Raw genomic sequence first — 16,920 nt, 5'->3', positions numbered from 1 at the left:
AGATGTGCTACCTGTTCCGGGTGTTCTAGGTCCCTCAGGGGTAATTGCTAACCAAGGTGAACTACGTGGTTCCTGGGTACCAGCTGTCCAGTATGTTGTAGCTGACCCCTGTGTACTTCCTGTCCCAGATGAACTGACTATCTCAGGTGAGCTAGCTGACCGAGGTGTGCTACCTGTTTCAGGTGTTCTTGCTATCTCAGATGTACTCAATGGTAGAGGTTCACTAACTGTTCCAGATGTACTAGGTTCCACAGATGAACTGACTGTCTGAGGTGCTCTGGGTTTTTTCGTGGTTTTAAACATCAAGTCCTTTATAACAGTCCTAGGAGTACTAAAAGTCCCATGTGTACTTGCTGTTTCAGGTGTACCTACAGTACCCGGTGTACTTTTTGCCACAGGTGTGTTAGGTGTCCCAGCTGTATTGACTGTCTCAGATATGCTAGCAGTAAAGGATGTACTAGCTATTTCAGATGTACTACCTGTTTCATGTGTTCTAGGTACATGTATCTCAGCTGTACTCAATGGTAGAGGCGTACTGACAGTTCCAGATGTACTGGTTTTCACAGATGACCCGACTGCCTGAGGTGTACTAGCTGTCTCCGTGGTACTAATCTTCAAATGCGTTTTAACTATCTCAGACGTAGTGGCTGTTTCAGGTGTACCTACTGTGCCAGATGTACTATACGTCTCAGGTGTGCTAGGTGTCCCAGTTGTGCTGACTGTCCCAGGTGTACTACCACCTAAGGATGTACTAGCTTTTCCAAATTCACTAACTATCCCAGATGTGCTACCTGTTCCGGGTGTTCTAGGTCCCCCAGATGTACTCATGGGTAAATATGTACTCTCTGTTCCAAATGTACTAGATCCCAAAGATGACCTTACTGTCTGAGATGCACTAGATGTCTCCGGGGTACTAGTTACCAAATGCTTTTTAACTGTCCCCTGTGTACTTATTGTCCGATGTGGGCTGACTATCCCCGATGTACTTACAGTTTCAGATGAGCTAAATGTCAAAAATGGGGTACCTGTTTCAGGTGTTCTAACTGTCTCAAATGTACTAAGTGGTAAAGGTGAACTAACTGTTCTAGATGAACTCGTACTAGATTCCACAGATGAACTGACTGTCTGAGGTGCACTATTTTTCTTCGTGGTTCTAAACATCAAATACTTTTTAACAGACCCAGGAGTACTAAAAGTCCCATGTGTACTTGCTGTTTCAGGTGTACCTACTGTACTAGGTGTACTTTTTGTCTCAGGTGTGTTAGGTGTCCCAGCTGTACTGACTGTCCCAGATGTACTTCCAGTCAGTGATGTACTAGCTATTTCAGATGTGCTACCTGTTATAGGTGTAATTTGAATCCCAGGGGTGCTTAATGTCCCAGCTGACCTAACTGTCCCAGATGGGCTACCTGTTTCAGGTGTTCTAGGTATCTCAGCTGTACCCAATGGCAGAGACGTACTGACAGTTCCAGATGTACTTGTTTTCACAGATGAGCCGACTATCTGAGGTGTACTAGCTGTCTCCATGGTACTAATCTTCAAATGCGTTTTAACTATCTCAGGCGTAGTGGCTGTTTCAGGTGTGCCTACTGTGCCAGATGTACTGTACGTCTCAGGTGTGCTAGGTGTCCCAGTTGTACTGACTGTCCCAGGTGTACTACCACCAAAGAATGTACTAGCTGTTTCAAATGCACTGACTATCCCAGATGTGCTACCTATTCCGGGTGTTCTAGGTCCCTCAGGGGTAATTGCTAACCAAGGTGAACTACGTGGTTCCTGGGTACCAGCTGTCCAGTATGTTGTAGCTGACCCGTGTGTACTTCCTGTCCCAGATGAACTGTCTATCCCAGGTGAGCTAGCTGACCAAGGTGTGCTACGTGTTTCAGGTGTTCTTGCGGTCTCAGATGTACTCAATGGTAGAGGTTCACTAACTGTTCCAGATGTACTAGGTTCCACAGAGGAACTGACTGTCTGATGTGCCTTGGTTGTTTTCGTGGTTGTAAACATCAAATACTTTTTAACAGTCCCAGGAGTACTGAAAGTCACACGTGTACTTGCTGTTTCAGGTGTATCTACTGTACCAGGTGTACTTTTTTTCTCAGATGCGTTAGGTGTCCCAGCTGTATTGACTGTCCCAGGTGAACTACCAATCACGGATGTTCTAGCTTTTTCAAATTTACTAACTATCCCAGATGTGCTACCTGTTCTGGGTGTTCCTGGTGTTTCAGATGTACTAACAGTCAAGGTTGTTCTAGCTATTTCAGAAGTGATATCAGTTATAGGTGTCCTTTGTATCTCAGATGTACTTACTGTCACAGGTGACCTAACTGTCCCAGATGTGCTACCTGTTCTGGGTGTTCCTGGTGTTTCAGATGTACTAACAGTCAAGGTTGTTCTAGCTATTTCAGAAGTGATATCAGTTATAGGTGTCCTTTGTATCTCAGATGTACTTACTGTCACAGGTGACCTAACTGTCCCAGATGTGCTACCTGTTTCAGGTGTTTTAGGTATCTCAGATGTTCTCAATTGTAAAGGCGTACTAGCTGTTCCAGATGTACTAGTTTTCAAAGATGTACTGACTTTCTGATGTGTACTAACTGTTCCGGGTGTACTTTTTGTCTCAGATGTGCTAGGTGTCCCAGGTGTACTGACTGTCCCAGGTGAACTACCAATCGTGGATGTACTAGCTTTTTCAAAAGTACTAACTATATCAGATGTGCTACCTGTTCTGGGTGTTCTAGGTCTCTCATATGTACTCATGGGTAAAAATGTACTCACTGTTACAGGTGTACTAGGTTTCACAGATTCCCTGATTGTCTCTGGTGTACTCACTGAGAGAGAAGTACCTGCAGTTCTAAAGGTAAAATCTGTCCCAGGTGTCCTAATTGTCTCAGAGGTACCAGCTCTAGCAGGGTAACTAATTATCAGATGTTTACTATCTATCCCAAGAGTAGAATCTGTCTCAAGTGATCTAGCTTCCCCAGGCGGATTAGCTGTCACAGGTGAACTAACTGTCCCAGGTAAACTAAATGTACCAAGTGAGCCTGTTGTCCCTGGAGTACGTATTGTAACAGGTGTACCAGGTGAACTATTTTTTCCAAATGTACTACCTGCCCTATTTGTACTAACTACCCCAGGTGAACTAGCTGTTTCAGGTGTACTTATTGTACCAGGTATACCAGGTATATTAACTTTTCCAGATGTGCCAACAGTCCCAACTGTACTAACTATCAAACGTTTACTTGTCATCCCAGGTGTACTAACCGTGCCAGGTGTACTAAATGTCTCGTGTGTCCCAACTGTCTCACGTGTACTAACTGTCATTGGTGTATTAGCCCCGAGAGATGGGCTGACAGTGCCGTTAGTGTTAACTATCCCAGGTGTACTAACCATGCCAGGTGTACTAAATGTCCCGAGTGTACCGACTGCCTCACGTGTACTAACTGTCATTGGTGTATTAGCCCCGGGAGATGGGCTGACAGTGCCGTTAGTGTTAACTATCCCAGGTGTACTAGTTACCGATGATGTTCTACCTGTCCTAGACGTGTTAGCTTCACCAGGTATGCCAGGTGTTCTAGCGGGTCTAAATGTTTCAGCTGTACTGACAGTCCCGGGTGTACTTTTTGTCTCATGAGTACTACCCGCTCCCACTGTGTTAGCTACCAAACGTTTACTAACTAACCCAAGTGTACTACCTGTCCTGGAAGCACTGAATGTCTCAGGTGTACTAGCTATCCCAGGTGTACCAACTGTCTCATGTGTATAAACTGTCCCAGGTAAACCAGATGTCCCAGGGGAGCTAGAAATACCAGGTGCCATAGGCGTGCCAGGCGTGTTCTGTGTGCTAAATGTACTTGCAGAGACAGATGTTCCTATCTTGAAATTGGTACTTAATGTCCCAGGCGTACTAGATGTGTGGTTTGTAACAGAAGCTTTTTCGGTTAGTAAAAATTTGACGCCTGCTGTAACGGCCTTGTCAACTGTCTTTGATGTACGTATTCTAGATGTGCCAAATGTACTCTGAGTGCCAGGTGTAATATGTGATTGCAGTGTACTATGTGTGTGGTATATTTTTCGTGTGTTAATTGTAACAGGTGTGTAGGATGTTTCAGGTATGCTATGTGTACTAGGTGTACTTGAAATGCCTGTTGTGCTCTGTGTAGTTGGTGTTGTTGATCCTAGAGATGGTGATGATACCTTTGGGGTTTCTGAAAGAAAGTTAATGTGTCTCAAAGCTTATTCTACTATCAAAACTGACGGAATAGGATGGGTCTTGCTCCAACGTTGTGCATACTTTTGTAAAGTTCTCATTGCATATCGATATTACTACATTTGTATGATGTTATTTATTTCTGATGAGAATCAGCAACATGATTCAGTTCCTATTCATTCTTGATAGCACCAGACTTTTATAGTCTTCTTTGACCACACATTTAGTCCGTTTATCTCCTTGACCACTCAGTTTCTGATCATTCGAAAACGCTGGAAGACGTTTGGGTAACTTTAAAGAAAATGCATAACTTCGCTATTTATACACAGTTTTCTGTTCTGGTTTTTTTTTTTGGCCTGAAGCTCGAAAAAGTCGACATAAGCATGTATACTACGAATAGAATTGCCTGCTTCTGGTTTGTATATAATGGCTTAAAGTGTGAAACAAAATCATACTGGTCGGACTTATTATGTGTCCGCTGTGTCCTTCAAAAATGAATTGAAGAGTACAGTCTAATTTGACAGATACCAATGTGGGGGATAGCAAGAAATGTGAACAAGCTTTAAGATGACACCTATAGCTTCATAATATTATGCCAAAAATTGATAGTCGCCTGATTCTACCGTGTTGTTGCACATAACAGGATTGAGTGGCAACTTACCACAACCAATTTCATCCCTTCCATCATCGCAGTCACTGGAGCCATCACACCACTTGCTTCTGTCCACACACAGACTTGCTTCATTGTTACAGCTATACGTGCCGTCTAGGCAGATTCCTGTAGGATTAGAAACTGAGCATGAACATTTTAGTTGTCGAGTAATTCGTAAAACACAGGCGTATAAATATTTCCAAGTAAACCCACAATGATCGGGAATGGCAGCTCTTTTGGGTGTGTTTACGACTGGGACTCGTTTATTTTTGCTCATAAGAGTTATATATTTCTGAAAGAATAAAAACCATTCGCTTTGTTGAATGGCGTTTTCTTTCTAATAACATTTATTCGAAATTCTTTTTTTTTTCTAAACAAAAGTTTACACCCTTCATTATTATTTCTAATGAACGGTAAATATACTATGTTATATTGTGCTGCAAACGATGTCATGAAAAACGTCAGGTGTACGAAAAGAGGCGTTTTGGATTATTGGCTTGATCTATCAGAAGGAGGTCCGTATAGTGACATCTGAGTCATATCGGGGTTCGTTCATCTTGTAATTTTGTCTCTTTGCCTTGATTACAGCTTGTGGGACAGATGCTTCACCTTCGAAATGATGTTCACTTAGCCCAATGTGTAAACTACAGAAAAAGCTACAGCGACAACAACAGAAACGGCGACAGCAACAACAGCAACAGCATCTACAACAACAGCAACAACAACAACAGAAACAACTACAATGACAATAACAACAACAAAGCAACAATAACAACATTGTAAGAGGACTGGTCCTGGCGAGAATTCTATACTCTGGGTCGCAACAAAGAATTCAGTTATCACTGATCTTATGATCCACAGACCCGTTTGCCATTTACTGACTATTTGAACAGTTGAAATACCTATGATTTAAATAACATAAATGTATATAAAACACGAGTCTGTCTATATCTCACCTTCAGAACAGTTTCTTTCATCTGCTCCGTCCAAACAGTCCAGGTATCCGTCACAGATGTAGGTCAGGTCAAGGCATTTTCCGTTTGCACAAACGAACGCACATTCTGAACATAAACAATAATACTCGTACATTTAATTTGTTTTAGTTTTCAAGAAAGAATGCATACCTGCTCTACTTGAGAGCCCAAAACTTTAGGCTCCCCATTGTTTTGAAAGTAATGCCATCCTCTCACTCAATCTGAGTAAACTGCATTGCACTAAAAAGACTTAAATTCTATTTCTACCGTATACTAAAGTTATGAGAATGCACAGCAGGCCGCATATATACACAACATATCAACTGTTCCGGGCAAGACTCGTATTAAGTCACTTTCTAATAGGGCGTATAGTTGAGTCTTCTACTTAGCAGTCAATATAGAGTGTAGAATTATGTCATACTACAAATATAATTTAGCTATAGAAAAAAAGGGCATGAAATGTCCTCCACTGACCGTGAGAACATTGTGCCAGGTTCTCGTCACTTCCGTCCTCACAGTGAGCCAGACCGTCACACACTTGTTGCAGGGGCAAGCACTCGCCGCTACCCGTACATCGATGCTCGCCGAGGGCGCAGGTAATGTCTTCAAAAGATACAGTAGAACGCTTTAACATGAAAATGTGTTGGTAACCTTCAACAATCATGTTACGTTACTAATCATGTTTAATCTGGATCAAATTTGGAAATCAGCATATTATTATATCGTGGCATCACGTAAATTAAAGTAATGCTTACATTGCGAACTATGATAATTGAATGCTACAACAGTAAAATCTTCAAAAGCCAGTCAAATAATAGTATCTGAAAGAGGCAGTAAGTCAAAGGAGACACTATCGAAAGTGTACAGTGATGTAGATTTTACGCCCCACCCCTACCCCCAATTCACGTAACGAACATCCCGGCGCTGTCTTCGTCCTAGGAACACTAATCATGTCTACCCTTCATGATTGACTCTTTGTCTTTGATTTTAGACAGACTTTTTTCCTTATTTGGTATATTTTAATGAAGCAATGTTATATCCCTCTCAGCTTAGGTTGGCCATGGCGGGTTGGGTCATAGCCCGACTCCAAACCAATCTACATTGTAAAAATGTGTTAAAAATTATATTATCCCTTTATCAACTCACTGCTTGGAGTTCCACAAACATGATGCCCCTCGTCTGAGCCATCAAAACAGTCGGTGTGTCCGTCGCACAGTTGTTTACCGGGGATACAATGGCCGCTAGACAAACACTGAAATTCATGGCTGGAGCACTTGGAGCAGTTGGCCCCGCTGCATTCAAATGTGCCACCAGTACAGTTGCTATGGAGACAAACGAATGACTACGTCATTTCTAAATTGTAAGAGGAATCAGAAACAACTTCACAAACAATGCGCTGAGCTAGTTTATCGCCTCTTCTCTAACTTGGTCATCATCATCATCATTACTATTGTTATAAATAGAAGTTGTGTAGCGCATATCTCCACCCAACTCAGTATACCATACAATCTATAGTAATCATTCCAGCAATGTAATTCATCATCCCAATAGAAAGTGAATATTTAGATATTTGGATTATATTTAGGATATACCAAAGCATAATTACAATTAATATTCATAACCATAACTTGTATAATATATTCTATGGGTGGCAGAACCAACATAACAGTATAATCATTGACCAGTGGTAAGTGTCTAATGGCTAGGCCCTTCTCTGCTGCAGACTAAAGTCATGAATTTAATTGGGGACATCTATAACAAGTTCTGCCACTATTTTTTTATTGGAATTCTGGCAAGCTGTATTCTGTGCAACGTAGGTTGGACCTGTTTGTAAGGATCGAAAAAGCCAATCCCCAAAATTATATGAACCATTTCGAAAGGGGCGTACAAAAAAAATGATATTGAAATAAGTAAACATCAACGCTAGACACATTGCGTTAATTCAGACAGAACAAAAGCTTGCGGACTTTTACCAGATCATGCAATCTCTGTGGAGTAAAGTGCCACTCTCGTATATTTTGAGACCTTCATAGCAGGGACATGAGCTCTCGGGAACACATTTGTGGTCTGGGGAAAAAAAGCAGTGGGTGAACCTATTTTGAGAAAATTATTTTTTAGGAGAATGTTTTGAACACAGTCTACAAATTTAAGAGTTTGGCAAACTAGACTCAATCGGATACCTCTACCCCTTCAAAATAGATATAAATAATATCAATGATTTTCGGAATTAAAACAAATACATACACTACATGCATCTCAAAACATCATTTGTACATTGCATTTACATTTAATAACACTGGCGTTCACTATATCTACTTATACGCTATACTTTCCATTTATGCCCTGTCTTTTCTCACAAGATTTATCTCAGAAACTGATGTCTAAACATTTTACTGAACAGAGGAACAATTCTAAGGCTGTTGAAACTTCCTGGTACAACGTGTCCTCTTAACGTCAATTTAATAGGTGAATCAATGCCATCCATACTTTGCTCTGCAGTTGGTATCATTGTATCGATTTGTCTTAAATGGCAGTCTCTCAGATTTGAAGCGGACTGTACAGTTTGTGCACGACATCGGCCTGACTGTCTAGCTGCTGTCATCGAGAACGAGGAAGAAGAAGAAAGAAGTCTTAACTGAATTATGTTCTTCCAAAATAATTGAGGTTAGATTTTAAAACTTTTCTTCATAAATATAAAATGCTATCAATCTTCGTCACACGAAAAATGGGATTGTTCACAACATTTACCGCTTCTCGCACACAGTTTGTACTCACATCCTACGTCGTAGCTTACCAACGACACTTTTTAGTGAAAAAACCTGTATCAAGAAAATAATTTTATTGTGAACACCTTTGCACTAAATGTTCTCAAAACATCCCTTCTATAAGCAAAATGTCGGGGTTAGAAATGCACTACGGGTTTACCTTTAAAAGCGATTTTGCCATAGCTGTAAACATTTTAACATCTGTAGAAACCGCCCACTTGGATTTTGTATTAGTATTTATTGAGGAAGTTTCTAAAATACAGCTAACAGGTGTTTACAAAAACATTGATCTGTTAAGACAAATTGAAACAAGTATTTATGCAAAAGCTGGAGGGTTAAGGAAATATTTGACCATACCCTCGTAAGTTGCGCCACGAATTTTTTATCGCACTATAATGGTAAAACTAGCCTCGTGGGTGGTTGGCGGGTGCTCCGGTTTGCTTCCTCGTTTCTGTCAAACGTCTATCGACTTATCTCCCCTCCTTCTGTTTTGTGTTTGTTATTCTCTTGTAACACCTCTAATCTTCAGCCCTTTTGACCTTATTGTGTTGCAAGTGCCGTAAAACACTTACTAAAACTAAACTAAAACTAGCCTCACCTCGCAGTGCGTACCCGCTGGGACAGTAACATCCCTCCGCACCGACACGACTGCTGCACAAGGCGGATCTGTTGAGGGCAATGTCTTGACAGCTTCTGTGGCACGGTCTGGCACTGGCTCTATACACCATGCCTCCTTCACACATCACAGCTGCGAGAGTGAGGGGGGGGGGGGGGGAGAAAAGAGATAGACAAAAAGAAAAGGAAGGAGAGTGTGTGTGTGTGTGTGTGGTTTTAATTCTTTTTTTTTAGGGGGGGGGGTTGTTGTTGTTTTTATTGTTTTTGTTTTTTTTGTTTTTGTTTTGGGGGTTTTTTGGGTGGGGGGGGGGTTTGGGGGGAGAGGGTGTACGAAAATCAATCATGGAACTTTTCACTAAGCTAAGTATGGTTTTCTTTATAATACAATTTAATCTTTGTAACTAATACAATTTGAAGGAGTAAAGTGAAAAAAATCAAATTAATTCTGTAGTGAACTTGCTTATTTCAAAGATTCTAAAGATAGACTTGTCTGATTTTTTAACTTGATTAACTATATACAGTTTATGAATGCCTTAGTTGGACTTTTGATTTGATTGATTTCACATGGGTTTTGTGTCTTTGAGGTATTGTTGTAAATTAGAGCTAGTACCCTGATTCTTTCGTTAAACCTAAACTTGGACTTATCCTGTTTTCACTCAACCCCTTAAATAATATTGACCGCCTTATTCAATAGAGGACACTGATACAAATACACTGAACAGTTCTGAACAAAAGTCAGCATTCGCAATACCAGTAGTATACTTTACTGTTACTGCATAACAATACATCTGTGACGTCGGTGGCCTCATGGTTAGGCTCTCACACTGGAAACCCTAAGATCGTGGGTTCGAATCCCATCAGGAGCCCGACGTTGTGTCCTTGAGAGAGACACTTTATGCAAATTTTCCTCATTTCGCCTAGGTGGGAATGAGCACCTAGGTATAGACATTGAAAGATCTTATCAGTTTGTCAGTGTTTGAGCGCTTAGTCAGGTTTCTGAGTGTTCTATGGTCAGCTGGAGTAATAATATAGTGTAAAGCAAGTACCTGCAAAAAAGTAGATAGGTCCCCTTGACGGAGCCCGATTTTTTATTTATTCCTGAAAAACAAATATACATTTGACTAAAAGTTCCCGCCCTTCTTTGGCCTTTGTGATTATGCCACTGAGAAACGAAAAAATCTGCATAGCTGCCCTTCACAGCGGGACAGACGAAAATGATATTTCGCGAGGAGCATTTTGTTTTGAGAGTATAGGTCTAGACTTGTCAATTAATATAGTAGGCCAATGACTTTCAGTTGAAGTTAATGCACCGATCACTCCTTTCATTGAAAGGGGGCCCAGCTAGAATATTGATATTGCACTCACGGCAGAATTGTTGAGTCCTCCACCTGACCGGGTGCCCGCTCTGGGCACACACTGCTGCGAAATGGGCGATGGCGTCACACAAACACTCACAATCCCCGCCACTGTCACAACTGTAGTGAAAAATTATGTGGTCGATGAGTAGTTTGCAGCGGTTTAATAATAATAATAATATTAATAATAATAATAATAATAATAATAATAATAATAATAATAATAATAATAATAATAATAATAATAATGGTAATAATAATAATAATGGTAACAATAATGATACTGAAGATAAAAATAAAAACAATAATGACAATACGGATAGTTATAATAATAATAATAATAATAATAATAATAATAATAATAATAATAATAATAATAATAATTATAATAATAATAATAACAATAATAATATAAAAAAATAATAATAATATAATAATAGTTATAATATTTTATCGTAAGAGTGAGTGAGTGAGTGAGTAAGTGTGTGAGTGAGTGAGTGAGAGAGTGAGAAGTCAGTAATCCAATAAGTAGGTAATTGTAGCCTCTGGTCGTAATCTAATCTTTCAATTGTTTTCTGTAACCTCAAAACGCACCACGTGTTGCCTGTCGTAGTTCGAAGTAACTCACCTACATGCCTCTCGCTCACAATCAGAGACATATCTGGAGACCAGCGACTGTGACAAGGCTTCCCTGCACACACGGAACTCTTCCGACGTTTTGATCAGGCTACACTTATTCTCTGCCCACGCTTTCCGTCCAGGGTTATTCTTGGATCGAAAGAAAGAGAATTTGTGTTCAGTTGAAATTTGTTATCATAAAGAATAAGAATAAATAATAAATAGCATTTACTGTTTAGTGCATATCGTCGGTCAAAGGTAAGGTTTATGCGCTTTGATATCCATATTACACCTGGATAATTATAGTAAAACACACCTTACAAAAAAATCAGGGCTGTCTGTGAAGGTGGTCCTTAACTTATGTTAAAGTCTTTAATTACATGTCAGGTTTATTTCCCTTTCCCCTCTTACCCAACATGGTGGGTGCTTAGTGCTGTCCTCCTCGTCCTCCACACAAGGCAGGCCTTCTTCCTTCCAGGATCTAGCAAAGTTTCGGACGCTGAAGTCGAGAATCTGGTCCGGGCGACGGTTATCGTTCTTTGAGTTGTGGTCAAATGTGCCGCACAAACCTTCTAACTTGTTCTCCCAACGACTGGACACAGTTATCCAGAGAAGTAAGCCTGTAGAAGTTATGCAACAGACAGCTGTTAGTTTCTATGATTTTGTGTTTTCGTTTCACCACAATCATCACCAATGTCTCGATCACCACAACCACCACCATCATCAGCATTTCTATCACCATTACCATAACAATCACCATCACCATCATCATCCTCATCACCATCACCATCACCATCACCATCACCATCACCATCACCATCACCATCACCATCACCATCTCCATCACCATCACTAGCACCATCATCACCATCACCATCACCATTACAACAACCACCACCGCCACCAAAACATCAACAACAGCAGAATAAAACGACATCTCTACGACCCTAGTGCATGCAAACTCAAGTACTACCACATGTGGTACCTACAAATACAAATTAAATTCAAATACTACTACGAGTACTACTTCCAAATACACATAAAAATACAAATACAAATTGTATTAGAACATGGATTACCTCCAAACACAAATTCAAATACAAATAAAAACAAAAATGCAGGTGTATGTATCGCCTCCAAATATAGTTCAAATACCAATTTTAAAAAAAATAATTGTATTAGTACAATATTATGTATTACGACCAAAACACATTTTAAAACAAATACACATTCAAAGAACTGTACGTTTTACCCCTAAACAATTGAAGATTAAACACGAATTCAAAAATTAGTAAATGTGTTACTCCAAAAACAGATTCAAATACGAAGACAAACTCAAATACAAGCATATATCCTCCTAACACAAACGTAAATACAAATACGAACTCAAATAATTTTATCACATGCATTGCCTCTAAATGAATATATTATTATTATTCAAATGCTAATGCATTGTGTATTACCGCCTGACCAGAAAACGGAGACATCCTCAAACTTGACCACTGTGTATAACGTAGTGGACAGTACCTCCAGCACCCCTCCTATGACCACGTGATCGTCAAAAGAGTACGTGTTATTGCCCACGACCACGCCCAACCCACTGACCAGCTGAACACGGATTCCCGTAAACTCTATGTCAGTTCTGTGAGTACAGATACCCCCTGTGTTGCCGCAGGCGATGCTCTTTGAGGTGACCTACGGACAAAGTGGGGAGTGAGGGAAATAGGGTGATATCTAATTTATTTGGTTTTGGTAACGGTATAATGGATTGGTAACCTGTTAAAGAGAGAGAGAGAGTGAGTGAGAGAGAGAGAGAGAGAGAGAGAGAGAGAGAGAGGGGAGAGAGAGAGCGAGAGAGACAGACAGACAGAGGGAGAGAGAGAGAGAGACAGACACAGAGAGAGAGAGAGAGAGAGAGAGAGAGAGAGAGAGTGAGAGAGAGAGAGGGGGGAATAGGGGTAGGGAGTGAGAGACAGAAAGAGATGGAGAGAGGGAGAGTCAGAGAGACACAGACAGACAGGGGGACAGAGAGAGAGAGAGAGAGAGAGAGAGAGAGAGAGAGAGAGAGAGAGAGAGAGAGAGAGAGAGAGAGAGAGAAGGGGGGCAGAAAGAGAGAAAGGGGGTTGAAAGGGGAACAGAAACAGAACAGATAGAAGGTATGACAAAAAGTGTCTAAAAGTGGCTACTTAATTTCCTGAACTTATTCAAATTACATGTATGTTCAAATAATATAGGCTTATGTCAGTGACACCTGAAAATTCAAATGTGTCTTTTTAAAAAGTAATCTAAGGAGAACAAAACTGTTTTTGAATAACTCCGTTTACCTTTTAGTTCAAACCGAGAACAGTAATCTAAAAAACACAAAACAACCCCCCTCCCCTCTTAAAAAACACTAAACAACACCCCCCACCCCCCAAAAAAAGAAAGAAAAAACAACAACACACACACACACAAATAAACAGAACCAATTTGATTTTGTTCAATGTCTATTAATAAGGGAGTAAAACATTTATAATAGATAATCTAAGTTAAAAGTCTCTTACCTTAAATCCTAATTTACTGCTTGCTGTTTGGACAAGGGTGTAGGAACAGGTGCTTTGGAAACTATAACTGGATCCATCAAACGTGACAACCCTCATTTCATTTCCCACGACGTAACAGGACGCTGTACAGGAAAATTGAAGATGTACACATTTATAATAGACACATCGTTCGCCAGTTGTTTAATGTACGTATAATGTATTACGCCAACATTTTAGATGTTATTGCAGTTTCGTAATCTGTGGTACCGGCTGCATGAAGTAAAAAAGCATAAGGTCAAAATTCAAACTTTTAATGTTAAAGGAGTAAGAAAACGTACATAATACAAACACTTGTTCTTTCCTGTTAACAAACGAAAAAACAATAATTCTAACTGGGTTTAAAAACCGTTTAACAGCTTGCAGGCAATATGTTATACATGTAGCAGTTTACCTATATTTTCAGACATAAATGTCGACAGTACGAATAATCTATTTTTCAGGCTTGTATTTTAAAATGAAATTATTACTTTTTTAACAAATTATTTTATTTGAAGTCGATCTACTAGTCAGTCTGACTTTAAAGACATTGCCCGCTTGCCGATTCAAAGAAAAAACGATAAAGAGACAAACGTAATGAAAAAACATTAAAAGAAACATAAAATGCAACAATAATGACACATTGAAAGAATTAAAAGCAATCCAAATCAAAGGCAGAAAATACCTTTATCAGAACCCTAATTGCAGTATTATCTTCGTCATTCACCCCCCCCCCCCCCCCTCACCTTTTATCATTTTCCAGTTCATGGCAGATTGAACTAATATATGGAATTACAAAAGAACTTTGTTATCATACTTTGCCAAATATAATGAAGACTTATTTTCTCTACCTCCTGTTCATTGCCCACACGGTGAGAACGTATGATTCTTTTGGGCCTTCGGGGGAGGGGCGGTGCCACTGACTGAAGTGTCTTTAGGCCATTCCCAATGGGGGGGCATTTCTCGTTCTAGTACACAGTAGAATTGTAAATGGGCTGACTCATGTCACGCTCATAACGGTGCTTGATCTACAACAGGGAACTGGTACATCGTCTTTCCTGATCCTTACTATTGTCATTTTCCTCTACTTCTGACCTGCTATTTCCGGGGTGCCTTGATAGTCGAAGCAGACCTTGTGCTGTTGAAGCTAGAGAGATGAGCAGTCTAAGTCTGATTCCCTGTAAAGATTTCTCTGTTGACACCCAACCCTTGGCGCTCATATGACCTTAAGCAGTTGCGAGCGCCGTAAAACCCTCTACTATAAAAAAAAGGGAAAGGGGTGTTGTCTCTTTAACTGCCAGTAACATAAACTTTAAAAGGAAGTGACAACTCACCAAAGCAATGTTCTTTCTTTACTGCTGTCCAGATTCCGTTTTGACATAACCTAAAAGTTTATCAGGGGGAAAAAAGTTGCTGCAGAACTTCGAAGGAAGGGAATCGTTAACATGGGTTGTATCAAATATTATACATCATGTCAAACACATTGTGTGGAGGACTGAAATCTATGGATTTTTTTAAAACTGTAAATTAAAACAAATCTCCCAATGAGTTTACTGCTCTCAGACCAATGTCTACGTAATAAATAGTGGTTAGGCGTTTCGCCAAAAATCGATTCCCGATAGGTTAAAATTTTTATCGAACATCTGGGCTTTTCTGCTGGGATTTTTGTATCCCTTTCAGTTTGGAGATCTTAATTGTGTTGATGGGAGGTGTGAAACACCATATCTTGAAAAAGAAACCATGTGTGTCTTTATTGAGCGCTGGACATGTTTCTGTTATTAAAAGGATGGCAAGAAATAGAATCAATGAGTTTCAGGATAAAGACAAGACATTGAATGGATATGTATATATGATATACATTATGTATATATGATATACATACAAACACATATTGCACACATAATATAATATATAATATGTATATATGTATATTTATATATTTAAAAATATGTATGTCATATATCATGATATGATATTCTATATATGTATTGAATTGAAATACTCCAAGATGTTTCCTTGTTCTACTTGACTCTTGATTGTATTCATTGTACTATGTAAAAATATGAGTTAATGAAAGATAGAGCACATAGAGGGACGGAAAGGAAGGTGCTAGGTATAATAATACAGGGTCAAATAAAGCACACTAAAAATACTTTTAAAAACCCAGAAATGTCAAATATCCCTAAATGTATATTCCGACAAAAATTAAATGTGCGCGTCACATCATTAGAATTAAGAACAGCATATGGACAAAATGATGCAATGAGTGGAGATTGAGTGCTGGTAATCTATTAGGAGAAAGGTCACAGAGAAGGTGATAAGATGACATCTCAAAGAAGGTAGGGATAACGTGGATACGGGGGATAGCAGATAGAAACTAATGAGTTCGTTGTGGTAAGGCTACATTCTGCGGTGGACGGGAAAGCTAAAAAGAAAGAAATAAGACAAGAAAGAAAGAAAGTAAGAAAGAACGACAGAAAGAAGGTAAGAAACAACGAAAGAAAGAAAGAAAAAAGTTAGTTAGTTACTTGACGTAGCAGTTGTCTGTGATGTTAGTTCCGTGCTGATGCCACTTCCCACTGTAATAACATGGACACCCTCCAGTCTGGATGCATTCCCCAGTCTGGGAAGAGAAAAAGAGGCTAGGAAGTTCCATAATAACAATAATAATAATAATAATAAATAGCATTTGTATAGCGCATACCCCCGCTCAACAGCAAGCTCTATGCGCTTTATACTATATTATTACCCCAGCAGGCCATAGAGCACTCTGAAACATTCTCAGCTTCCCCGGGAAGCATACAGTGCAAGCAGCTGATTAAGCGCTCAAGCACTAACAAACTGACACGATCTTTGACTGTCTATAGCTGGGTACCCATTCCCACCTGGGTGAAGGGAGGAAAATTCGTCACCGACTTCACAGTTTTCTCTTCAATACAATATCGTCGGCTAGCTGTTCAGAAGTACTAAGCAAAAAACTAAGGTTTTTTCTTTCTTTTTTTTTTAGGGGGGGGGGGGGGGGTCATTGTAGCTTCTCTTAACTGTGAGGCAGCGTGGTGGAATCAGGCTCTCGTCAATTTTTGGGCATGTAGAGTAATTGGTATCATCTTAAAGCTTGTTCAACTGTCTTTATTTGGGTGAAAAAAATATCCATTTATCTTGAATACAAGTCG

The sequence above is a fragment of the Aplysia californica genome, unplaced genomic scaffold (genome assembly GCF_000002075.1).
Source record: "Aplysia californica isolate F4 #8 unplaced genomic scaffold, AplCal3.0 scaffold00032, whole genome shotgun sequence".
Lineage (NCBI taxonomy): Eukaryota > Metazoa > Mollusca > Gastropoda > Aplysiida > Aplysiidae > Aplysia > Aplysia californica.
Note: the sequence above shows the minus strand (reverse complement) of the source record.